The following is a 13,565-nucleotide window of genomic DNA, read 5'->3' as shown; positions in this document are numbered from 1 at the left end:
ATACTTTTCCCGTAATTTCAATTTTGAGAGTATTCCAGTTATAAAGATCCACGAGACAAATATAGATTATCATCTTCTTTTCTCGACTCCATCACCCGCGTGCACTTGCTACCGAAGATGATTCCACGACTGGTATCGGACCAGCTGAGCGACAAACATCAGTGAATGAGTTGGAAAGAGTTGGTGGTGTGATTTCATCTCCATCCGCCGAGGTCAGTCTCGTTCTCTGATTGGCTCAGAGTAGAGCAAAAACACCGGTAAAGAATCCACATACCTTACATTCCTCAAACTCGCTGCTGCACAATGCTAAAAATAACCACCCCATTGTCATCTCGCACGCTTTTAATAAATCGCCAGGTCGCAGCGAAATAAACAGCGCACAGGCGATGTCTTGTTTTATTCATCCTTGCTAGAATAGACTCTCGCTTTTTAGAAAAACTGGACAGGTTTTCATTCTTTACCGAGAAAATCATAATGATGCCATTTGTCGATTTGTCAGATCTAGGATCAGGGGGAATCATCACATTCTTGAGAGGTTCTGAAACCCTTCACTTTAAAAGTTTCGATGAAAAACAAGTCGCGAGTCCGAGGTCAGACGATTTGGGAAGACCAATAGAAGGAGGCATTGTTCGCCTGTCGTGCCCAATTATGCAACAGTTTGACAAACATCAAAACATTAATCTAAACAAGGGTCGTCATGTACCAAAAACTCTGCACTGAACCCTCGCAAAGGTTCCTCCGAGAGCTATCAAATTGACTGATTTCAGTTAGATATCTTGATCTGGACATCATTCTAGAGCCGTCGACCTGTCAATCAACGTCGTGGTCAACCGCGAGATAAATTCCGCGTGTCGAAACTCGACGTCCCCAAGGTGGTATCGGTCATCATCGCCTGCTTCTCATCATATTCAGGTCCAACGTCAATCTCTCATTCACACCCCCTGTCTCCGGCCCTCCTCCCTGTTTCCATCTTCCTCCCCTCTCTGTACCACATTCATATAAAAAATATATTTAACAAATTTAGAAAAAAACAATCGCTGTACCAATTCGTCCCTGTTTTCACGAAGTGACGGTAGTGAGGAAAATCGCATACATTTTCACTTTTGATTTTTTTGCATTTTTGGACATCATTCACTAACATCTTGAACCTCACAAAATTTCAGATCATAATAATGTCTAATTATGTCACTATGACGATGACGTAAACAAGAAAATGCATAGCAAAAGGATTTTCTGTTTTCACGAAGTGACGGCCAAGTACGCGCTTAACAGCCGTCAATTCGTGAAAACATCGTTTGCTCTTTTCCTGCTTTTAATATTTTCACGAAGTGACGGTAGTGAAAATTTCGCAGTTTGGAACAGTCACAGACCATGAAAAGGTGAGTTTTTAAACATTTTTTTAGGGTAAATTAATGTGGTACGCTCTTTTGATTCATTCTGATTCTTTGTAAGCCATAAATATATCCATGAGCACAGAAATGTGTGAAAAATACACCGCCGTTCCACATTTCGCCCCATATACTTATTTTCATGTAAGTGAATAAAGGAGTGAAGTATCATGTGATCCAAAACTAAAAAGATCAACTTAGACTTAACAAATATGCATCTAGACTAAATAACTTAAGTGGAGAGTCTTTCTTATTTTGCTCCACACCAAATATTAATGCTATAAGGTTCTTTTTATATCTGCTTAAGTTATAAATTTGAACAAAGTTTTACAGAAAGTTAGAGAGTAGACCTAGATCTACTACTAGATCTAGACCTAAGTAGATCTAGACTCGAGTCTAAGTAAGTAGAGTTTTACTTTTATTTTTTCAGTAATTTACTATTTAGCTAATTATAAATTTGATTTAGAGTCTAGAACTCTAGTTACTCTAGATCATCATTTTATAATTATCAGTTTATGTCAGCCACTACTCATCAATCTAGAATCTAGAGGTGAGTAAATCAGGATCTCGACAAGACTGAGACCTTTCTTGTAAGGCGCGCGTGCCTGGGGTTTAAGAAATTTCAGCGCTCCAAGCCCAAGGCCAACATCAACATGGCCAAGGGCAAAGGGAGTTATGAAAATTATCATCACGCTGAGCTGAGATGACCTGGGATATAGCCCCTCCTGGTTAACTGTTAGTGTTGGGGAATTCAATGATTTGCCTTTCAAGCAAAGAAGGACATGGATGAACATTTAATTAAAAATTGAAAATTAGATACGGTCCTGCCCTGAAAATGAATAAATGGCACCATCCAAAAAAGGAATACTTTTTTTTGAGACTGAAGTAATCATGAGTAGTCTACCTTTTGGGGAACAATGTCCACATTTTTAGCTTAGTTTCTCTCGTTATCTGTACTCTGTGTCTGTTATATTCAAAGGCAGCACTTTACTTTAGTACCCTTGGTCCCTCACCCTATACAAAAATTATTTTAAACAATTGTTCTTGATACCAGCAAATGTTGCCCAACTCCACTTCGTGTTTTAAAGAATTTTCCAAGCAAGCACCATACCAGATGATGTACATGTCTCACTACCTACACTTCAGTGGTAATGAAATTATGATGATGTTTTTGCTTTCACTTAGTTTCAGATGCAGTAGATACAATTTGCACTTATATGAAGGAAGCACTGGGAAAGTACATCTACTTTTCAAGAATGCCACAGGCCAGACACAAATCCAGGTGAGAATAGTTTCATGATCTGTTCAAGAAAATCACACTTTAGCAGCAAAGTACTAAAGCACACTCACTGCTTATGTGCATAGGGGTAGTTGTTGTTTGGTAGGGGCAATTGGAAAATTCTATTTTGGGGTAATAGGGGCAATTGAAAACTTCTGTTTGGGGTCAGTTATGCCTATTAATTAATTTGATGTACAAAAGATAATATTGGATTCATTTCCTTACCTCTGCTTGCAAAAAAATGAAAGAAAATAACTTGTAATTATTTCTTTCATTCTACAAAATTAGATTGGATACAGGGACCGACATGCTGGTAAGATGGGTCCTTGATAATTCACTGAACACAGAGCTGCAGATGTGACTCGGCATAGTGACCTAAGAGTGGGAGCGGTATGGAACCGTTGAAGCAATTCACCGAACACAGTCAGAGCTGCATGTGTGACTTGGCATGGTGACCCTTAAAGTCTCCTGACGGCTCCGATTGCGATTCTGATGATGACCCATTGTCTATGCTTGTGAGCGAGTCAAAAGGTATTTTTTTCCTTCTTGATTGTTTCCCAATAGTTAAAATTTAAGATATTCTTAATTGTTTTTAATGCTTAGGTCTCTTAGTTAAGGGAATGAGTGGTCCTATCGAGGTCAGCATTAATTTTTTTTAAATCCTTATAAAAAAATTCCAATACTAAGGTGATACCACATAAAGTATTTAATTTATTAAGAGACTCTCTAAAATTGGGTACCAAAACTACACATAATAATTTTGCCCAATCATAATGCACTGTAAAGTTTCCCTTTCATAATTGAAATTCTGATAATGATTTTTTATTGATTTTGACTTGGACTTTTTTTATTATGATTTTTCTTTCTCTTATTTCCTTTTACTTTCAAGCAGTCTAGATCAAGGATCTTCTCTGCTTCAACCACTATCGCTTGGATGACATTATGTGTGAAGAAACTTGAAGGACTTGTGTTGAAGGGCATGCTTGAGAAACTAGAATCAATTACATTGATCGTTTTGGCAATGCTTCAATGTTTCAATACCTCAATCTCTCTTTTATACTGTTTGATTTTAAACATTTTGAATATCATAAATAAAGCAAACTCCACTCATAATTGTAATTGTGTGTACTAGTAATTACAATGAAATGGATTGATTATAAAATCAATGAATTGATTTAAAGCAAACTAAACATTTTCCATGAGTTCTGAAACAATTAACTGAATGGTCGTACAGGTGTCAGTTTTCTGTTACAGTATTGTGATGAACTCCTACAAACATAAATCTTTAATATTCAAATGTATAGCTCAGAACTGCTATTTATCAGGTATACCTACCTCGATCAGTAATGCATATTAGAGTTTTCGATTCCAGTTCCATGAATCCTCACATTGTATCTTTGTATTGAAGAATTTGTTTATCCATTTTCTTTAAATGTTTGTATTCACAGGGGTTGATGCCTTCATTAGAACATGAATATAAGTTACATTTCAACAATTGGTTTTTCTCTCAAAACACAATGTTACTAGTTCACATTTAATGTTTTAATTTATTACTTCTATAGTCATTCTCATCATTATTGTATTTGGTACTTCAAACTATCCTATAATGATCATACAATATAATGTTGCTGTTTTGAATTGTATCTGTTTGATGAGAAATGAAATTGTTTAGTCAAATTGATATTTCCATGTTTATCATGCATTGTTTAGCTGATAATAGTTTAGTCAGAGATTACGTGTTTACCTGGGTGAAGACAACCTTTAAGCATTGGTAAACTTTGTAGCGTTTGAGACTGTGTACTAAATTTCATTGAAATACCTTAGAAAGAGATTGTGTAAACTGACTTGGTTCTGATACTCTACTCACAAGATATTTATGAAAAACAGTGATGAACAAAAAAGTAACGATGATGATTATGTTAGTCATTTTTCCCATTGAAAAACTTCATGATACATGTAGTACATGTTTGTCGAGCATTTTGTATGTCCCATGTGGCATTTACTCGCTACGATTGCTGAATAAACATGATAACCAAGTCGTATATAAAGAATTAGATAAAGACATTTTAGCATATTTACAAGTACTGTATAATGAATGAAATAACCTTCGTATTCCGTGGATGTATAACTGATGAGTCTTTTCCACAAAACCCTAAATGTACATTTTAAAATGCAATACAGTATTGATGATAATTGATGATGATATGTTTGGTATGAATTATTTAATATTTTTGAATTTATGCTCCATTTTCCACTTGCTGTTCTGGTTCCAAATGTTTGAATTAAAACTGCTCAGTCAAAATTCATTTTCTGTGTTTATATTGCAGAGTTGAGTAGTTAACTACAGATTATGGTCAATTATCAATACTGAATCTTTTTCCTTCATTCAAAAATATTTCTTAACATATTTGCTTTATTTCCTATCTGAAAAAATATATTTAGCTAGGCCCCTCTCTAAAATTTTAGAAATTCCTCATAGTAATAGAGTAGCAAAAGCCCTGATATCACTCGCATGAATTTCAACAAGAAATGGCAGAATTTGTGTGATATTAAGGGGAGATGGAGGGGGTAAAGAGAGAGAGAGAGAGGGAGAGAGAGAGGGGGGGGGGGGGGGAGAGACTACTTGAACGTGTTCTTAAGTGGAAAGTATACAGTAACTTTAGTGCAATCTTTAGTCCCTATACATACAATGTACCTGATAATTAAACCTCAAATAATATTAAATACATATCCATTTTTAGCTTAAGATTAAAGAGAATAGCTTATTAATCATTTTAAAAGCACTTAGTGCCAATATCCATCTGTGCTATTGATAGTTAATTTATTGTGAGCCGTAGCTTCGTGAACAAAAACTGACATCATACATCTAACATCATAATTATGCAAAGAAGAAAAGGTGCTCTTATTTTATCCATACATATATTAAACAAGTAATTTTGCCGAATTTCAGTGTCTATCTCATGAAATTGCTTCACACAATAAAAATCCCATATGTTTTATACGCGCTCGGCTACGAGCCGTCACTTCGTGAAAACAAAATACAAGCGTTCTGCGTGATTTGTGTTTTCACGAAATGACGGTTAAGTTAAAAGTTCATACAGAGACATTCAGTTTATTCTTATCAATAAAAAAAAAATAGCTACCAAACGAGGAAAATGACCTCTATCTCTCAGTTTGCATTATTTTATCTGTACATCAATTAAATAAAACATAATGCCGTTTTTAGTGTCCATTTCGAGAATTCCATCCACAAGGGAAAAGTCCCATACGTTTTACGCGCGCGGCTACGTACCGTCACTTCGTGAAAACAAAATCAGAGCGTTCTATGCAATTTGTGTTTTCACGAAATGACGGTTGTGTTAACAATTCACACAGAGAAATGAAAAAGCAGCTACAGAAAGAGGAAAATGTACTCTTTCTCACAGTTTGAATTATTTTATCTGTACATCAATTAAACAAAACGTTTTGCCGTATTTAGTGTCCATTTCGGGAATTCCATCCACGAGAGAAAAATCCCATATGTTTTACGCGCGCGGCTACGTACCGTCACTTCGTGAAAACAAAATCACAGCGCGTCCTTGAATTTCGTGTTTTCACGAAGTGACGGTAATGTTTACAGCTCATTTCCCCCCAAAATATAAGAAATTAAGGAAATATTTAAACATAGAACTAAACATTAAGATATTTTCTATCCCAGGATATAAAATTTATTTGCCTTTGATACATTAAAGAGGTTGAGATTATGGTTTGAAACTTTGAAAGCGATTTATTCAAAACTAACTTTCTTTTAGTTGCGCGCTCTACCGTCACTTCGTGAAAACAGGGACGAATTGTACAAATTTACCTTTGCCTCTCCATACCCAGGAGAGGTAACCGTCAGTTTTCAAAGTCTGTCAAGTGGGGAAATTCATTATTGAAGCAATAAAGACCGTTTATTAACATCGAATCTATCAACAAGTACACCACAGAATTATGTTTTTACAAATTTCTGGAAATGACAGCTGTTTTAATAATTACTTAAAGAAAAGAGTACAGGACAACAACAACAGAAAATTTGTGACTAGAAGGAATCATTATTATCATAACATTCCGATAAAGTAACATTAATGAATTTTTCATTAGTTTTTATTGATAACAGGTCCTTCATACAGGGAGGGAGAAGGAGAGATAAAGAACAGTTAGAGAAATGGGAGAGATAGGTAGAGGTTATAGAGAGAAAGAGGAAAACAGAAAGGAACTGGGAGGAGAGAAAAGGAGGCGAGGTGAGGATAGAAAAAGGAATCAACATTTTAAATATTTGATATACCACTAAATGTTCAATTAATATACTTACATTTACAATAAATAAACTATTCAAAATCAAAACGACAAAAAGGGGTATAGAGAGAGAGAGAGGGGGGGGGGAGAAGGAGGAGAGATAGATAGATATATATGAAGAGAGAGAGAGAGGGGGAAAGAAAGAGAGAGAGAGAAGGGTAGATAGAAAGAGAGAGAAAAAATAAGAGAGAAAGAGAAGAGAAAAGGTGTGTGTGTGTGTGTGTGTGTGTGTGAGAGAGAGAGAGAGAGAGAGAGAGAGAGAGAGAGAGAGAGAGATAGGGGGGGGGGGGGTTGCTATCTAGATCTCAAATCTGTCTCACCTGGGGCGCATCTCAGTAGGAGATGAAACCCAACCTAAATTAGACTATTGAGTGTCAAGTGCAAGGCGGGGACGTATGGTCATAAAACCACTTATCTCGCACGCGATACCATCTCGCAATAACTCACCTCACTACTTCTCCTTCTCCGAGTTCCTGATTCTTTAATCCCGTCATTCATTCTTCTCTTTATTATTAGGTTAGCGTATTTCAATTCATTAATCCTTATCCATTTGTATCTCTTCAGTATGCCCCCATCTCCCCTGTCCTGTCTTTCTCCCTCTCTCTATACATCCATTCTCTCTCCTTCCCGTTCTCTCTCTTTCCATGCTCTCCCTCTGCCCACAGTCTCTCCTCTTCCCCTCTCATATCTCTCTTTCTCTCTCTCTCTCTATCTCTCTCCAACTCTCTTTTAGCAGAGACTAAATAAGGGTAACAAAATGATTTCGGACGTGGAAAAGAAGTTCCAACAACAATTTAGACACAATCTGATTTGTCACGTTTCTATAAAAGTTTGAAAATGGACCTTTAAGAGCCGCGTAACCAAATACGCACTTTCATCTTTTGATTTTGAAACTCAGAAAGATGTTCGGGGATAATGTCTCTTTTCATTGTGTGTCCAGTCACATAATTGCTTCGAGTTCAAAACTATATCAACTTCACGCGGTGCTTGGACCAACGGGAAGTTCTCCCCGTCTGCTGTTTATACGTTACCATGGTAACACAATAAGCTCTGTCATGAAGATGCCTGGTATGTTCACGAACTAAAATAATTCAAATCAGAAGAATGGGAAGTTTTCATTGTCAGGCTGCTTTATCTATGTGCGCAATTTGAAACACACTGATTGTAATCACCTCTGCCATATCCGCTAATTCGTTTCACTTCAATTCTAGTTATGTTGGTGTGTTTTATTTCGACATTATTATGACATCTCTTCCCAAATTACAGGCCCAATAGCCAAACGGTGTCGCAACATCTTATCTATCGAACAAGACAGAAAGTCTGAACAAATCATATACCTTAGAGCAGTCAAGGGGTGCAGTCAGAGAAGGGCATTACGTGGCGAACCAGGAATGGGGCACACACCCCCTTCCCCCGCCATTGTACAATATATGTATATTACTATATATATATATATATATATATATATTATATTTGACCTCATGTCTTAATTCAATCATTAGGTAATCTATCTTTCATAGTTATAATGGATATATGAGCCCCCCCCCCGTCCCCCTCATCTCCTCCACTTAATGGCGAAATATAAAATGAAACGCACATGCACACTTTCATTTCAAATCAGAGTTTACTTAAGAATGCGAGAGGGGCAATTTTTAGTTTGTAAAGCTAACAATCAAAGTTTTAAACTTTTAGTATATGACGCCCATCGCGTGTTTGAAGATGATTTCGAATGATGGATGAGTCGAAAGCAAACTCCAGGAGACTCCCTTATAACTCCCACCTCCTTGCGTAGCACCTTCTCTATCACCTTGCCATGATAGGTTCAGATTTATGATCGTCGAGTAATGATTGAGGAACGTAATACCACGAGAGTGTATGTTCATTGTCCATGTTCATGGGATGATGATGACGTCATGATGATGACGTCATGATGATGATGTATTTGCGTGCGTGAGAGAGAGATAGCATACGGTGCTCATACCACAATCACACGAACGAGACGTACCGACGAGAGACCAAACAAAATTCTGCATTACAATAAAGGAATTTTTCCTTTTTTTTAATCGCCTAGGAGCCAAGAGTTATATAAATTTGAATAAAGGAATTTTTCCTTTTTTTTAATCATCTAGGAGCCAAGAATTATATAAATTTGGAGTCGGTTCGGCAGTGTTACCATGGTTAATAAGGTGTTATCTCGTTTAAGGAGACAGATGCCCATGTCTTGTATTTGTTTAGACGTTTATAATGGGGGGGGGGGGGGCTATATAATAGGTGAATAGATACATGTATGCAGGTATATGCGATTGAGGAGTAGAATGCCAGTCTTCTCCTGAATATATTTATGTTATTATGAATATGAGATATAATTCAAATCATACATCTTTGACAAAGCAATTTGTTTTTGGTTTGCTTTTGTTCATTTGTTTGTAAAATTATCCTTCAATACCTCTAAAAGATTAAGAATGATATAAGTAATTTGCTGGATATGAACAATATAGCTTTCACCATTAGAAAATGAAGAATAATTGCATAATCTTTCTCGCGGAGAATGAGTATGTACGAATATCACGACTCTTCACATGAACAGCGACAAAATAAGAAACACACAACAATTCTACATATTTCCTAGCAATAACTGGAATTTTAATAAGTACTAATACTACACTCAAAGTGTAAGAGCACACATTTGCAGCAACAAACATGTTGGAAAGTGACACCATGTAAAAACGTTATTCAAATGTAATGTAAATGATAGGAACACTCGATTACTAATAGAATTTGAGTACCTAAATCGAGTTGTTGGATCACGTCTCCAGAATTCAGTATTCTTCCTTTTGACAGCAGTGTAATACACACGCCTGGAGCTATTCCTAGCAATAAAATACCCTTTAGAATTATGAATAACTTATACATATTTGTCTTGATTTTCTTTGAAACTCGTACAAATATGAGGTACTATCATACCTTGTCCAAGGTTTCTTCATATCAAATATATTAAACAAAAAGGTCACCATACTACAGTCAAATCTGTCTTAGTGGCCACCTCTCTATAAAGACCACCTGTCTATAGTGACCATGTATTTTGTCTAAGAAGGAAATATGTGTTGTAGGACCTGTCTAGAAAGGCCACCTTCTACCATAGCCCTTTCTTTGTTTCCCTTGAGTGGTCTTTATAGACATGTTCGACTGTATGAGCTATTTGTTGATGGCAATGAATCTGCAGCTGTTTATCTCTTTTACCTCCTTTTTAAATTTAAAAAACAATAAACAAAAAAATGTACAATTATCTGTAAACATGTAAGGCACTTCATATACTGATGAAAGGTGGGAAAATGAGACATTTTAGTTACTTTTTTTTCTTGACATACATATGAAGAGTTTCATTCCAAAAGGAGCTTAATCCACTTTGGGTACTTCTGAGTAAATCGCCTTTTTTTTAATTTCTCCACTTTCCTTGAAGCCATGTACTTTCATGTTGTTATTTATGTTGAAGGTGTCACCCTGGACCAATAATATATGAAAAGGAAAAATCTACAATTTTTTATGATTTTTACTAAATTTTAAGATTTTCTATTTTCTTGAATTTAGCTCCTTTTGGAATGAAACACGATATTGTACCTAAAAAAAAATGATAATTTTTTCTCAATAAAGTCACTAAAATTGTATTCAAAGTCGAGCGGCAATCTTAAGATTCCGACGGCATTCGAAGTGCATTTAAGTTGGATTCTTTAAGTATCAAAAATATCGAAATAGATTCCGGCGGCAATCGGGATGCATTCGAGCCGCATTTGAGCGGCAATCTAAAGATTCCGACGGCATTCAAAGTGCATTCGAGGTGCATTCGGGACATCCTTGCATTCTGCTTTAGAGCCGCATTCAAGAGGCAATCCATAGATTCGGACGGCGTTCGAGGTGAATTTGGGACATTCTTGTATTCTGGTCGGGACGTTCTAACCCCGGCCCCCCCACTCAGTGTTATTTAGGGTACGCATATGCTCGTACCCTATTTTTGAAAGCACCCCCTATCTGAGGAGTGCCAACATTTCCGAACCCCCCTTTCGCGGGCTTTTCGCGGGCTTTTCGCGGGCTTTTCGCGGGCTTTTCCTGCCTTGGAGACCCCCCTAAATCGGGAAAAATGCTCATTTTACCCCCCCTAAATTCGGAATAATTTCTCAGGTGTCCAAAGAGATGAGAGAAAAAAAGAAAAACACCCCCTTTTTATAGAAATCTCCGGGTGAAAAGTCAAATACACCCCTTTTTTTTACAATTCTCGGGCCGGACTTTGTCGCACGAAAAGTACCCCTTTACCGGACATTTTGGCAACACGCATGCGGTCATTCCGACCTTTGAGTGGGGGGGGGGGGGGGGGGGGGGGGGGCGGGGTTCTAACTGCATTCGAGCCGCATTCGAGCGGCAATTTAAAGAATCCGACGCCATTCGAAGTGCATTCGAGGTGCATTCAGGATATTTTTGACATTCTGGTCGGGACGTTCCAACTACATTCGAGCCGCATTCGAGCCGCATTCGAGTCGCATTCGAGCCGCAATCTAAAGATTCCGACGGCATTCGAAGTGCATTCGAGGTGCATTGGGGATATTTTTGCCAATCTGGTCGGGACGTTCCAACTGCATTCGAGCCGCATTACCTTTCCTTTTAAATAATAATAATGAAATCACAACTAAAAAAAAACCTTTTGAAAAAAACTGAACAACATAATTATCACAGTTTCATTCCAAAAGGAGCTAAATCCGTTCAATTCCAGAAGGAGCTAAATTCATGTTTCATTCAAAAAGGAACTAAATCCACAAAATCTAAAATTTGATAAAAATAAATAACTGGTAGATTTTTTTTCTTATCATATATTATTGGTCCAGGGCGACACCTTTAACATATATAACATGAAGGTACATGGCTAAAGGAAGGTGGAGAAATAAAAATGGTGATTTACTCAGAGGTACCCAAAGTGGATTTAACTTCTTTTCGAATGAAACCGATTTGGATTTAGCTCCTTTTGGAATGAAACATGATATTGTACCTAAATTTGTTCATACTTCCTGGTGAAATTTTAGAATGTGATATAGTGCATTTTGTCCCTTGTAGGAAGTCATTATTTTAAGATTAAAGATAAACTGTAGTACTGGTAATGCGATTGCATTGTAAAAGAAAAGGTGTGGAAAGGATCAGAAACAGTTGATCATGTAGCATGTAAGTATTGGTGTGCACTGCAAGGTTCTGGAGTCATCAAAATCATAATAAATTTGACCGAGTCTTGGTAAAGTAACAAGCACTCACATAGAAAGCTATATATGGGACAACACACATGGTGTCGGGGCTAGTACTACCTTGATTTCCTTGTCTTTCTATGCTCATTACTCAGCCAGTATACATTTTCTTCCAAAATTGTTTGGCACATGTCATTTATTTGTAATCTTGAACATTCAGTGTAAGTTTCGTTTGATTCTGTGAGAATTAATTTTTATTTTTTTACCAGTACTGGAGTTTATCTTTAAAAACTCAATTTTGATAAAATATGGATTTAGCTCCTTTTGGAATCAAGCTCTTCATATTGCAAGAACAATGTCATCAGTCACAAAATGTACATCATCATTCATTTGAACACTAAATTTTTGATTGCACATCTTTAGCTAAGTATCTATATTCTAGAAAGTGAGGATCACGTTGGGTACAATGATAACCACAGTAACTTCATACATTGTACATCATATCAACTTTTCTAACTATAACAAGCATCTGGTAAATCAGATAACCATGTTACAGTCATATTTCAACTGCTTTCTAACTTATAATGCATAAGTACATGTACTTAATTCAAAGAGCCAACCTCTTGATAAAAAAAACAGACTGAATATCCTTTAAAGGTAAAAACCAGTTATGGTCATGCGATTGCATTGTGAAAGAAATGTTGTGGAATCGATCAGAAAAGGTTGATCATCTAGCATCTAGCATCTGCAAGGTTCTGGAATCATCAAAATGATAAGAAATTTGGCCCATTCTTCGTGAAGTTACAAGCACTATACACAGAAAGATGTATATGGGACTACCCTATATCTCTCACAGTCCATGAGAGAAACAAATTTACAAAATATATAAATTAGTAGGCGGTTTCCCGGCAAATTTGTTATCATCATGTATTAGTCAAAACATATTCTTCCACATGATTGGTAATGAAAGCTTCCATTTCATTTTTTGAAAATGGGGCATTTCCAATACTGGTCTTTACCTTTAAAAAAAAATCAGATTTTCATGAAAACTCAACACAACGGGCAAGTAAAATGTTTGCTCTTTCATTAATATGTAATAAGAAAATTGTAAAGCTGGTGATTCTGCGTATTTCCCGCCCATGTAGGTTTGTTGTTCAACCTTTTTGCTAGGGTTTGGAGGGTTTACCTGTACATGTTTCTATGCGATTCCATTGTTTATACCGTTTTTGTTTGTTGAAAGACAATTATATTTTCAAATTGTATTTTCAAGAGGCGATATCGTATTATCGTATTTCACTTGTTTGATCATACTAAATATGATAAAATCGTACTGGTTGCCATCTCTGCTCATACCTCTAC

The 13,565-nt window shown here is 36.5% G+C and overlaps 1 long non-coding RNA gene across 2 annotated transcripts; it reads left to right on the top strand.

The window, feature by feature from the left end:
- The first annotated feature begins 1,060 nt into the window (after nt 1-1,060).
- LOC115923456 lies at nt 1,061-4,973 on the top strand. Of its 2 annotated transcripts, none has more exons than XR_004063894.1 (4): nt 1,061-1,379; nt 2,574-2,670; nt 2,956-3,198; nt 3,557-4,973. It is a non-coding gene; the product is annotated as an uncharacterized LOC115923456 (long non-coding RNA). The 2 variants fall into 2 exon arrangements; XR_004063893.1 differs by having other exon boundaries at nt 1,063-1,379; nt 3,560-4,973.
- Nucleotides 4,974-13,565: the final 8,592 nt, after the last annotated feature.

This window comes from Strongylocentrotus purpuratus, unplaced genomic scaffold, assembly GCF_000002235.5.
Source record: "Strongylocentrotus purpuratus isolate Spur 01 unplaced genomic scaffold, Spur_5.0 spur5_scaffold_14, whole genome shotgun sequence".
NCBI classification, from domain to species: domain Eukaryota; kingdom Metazoa; phylum Echinodermata; class Echinoidea; order Camarodonta; family Strongylocentrotidae; genus Strongylocentrotus; species Strongylocentrotus purpuratus.
Note: the sequence above shows the minus strand (reverse complement) of the source record. Positions and strands in the feature narration are given on the sequence as shown.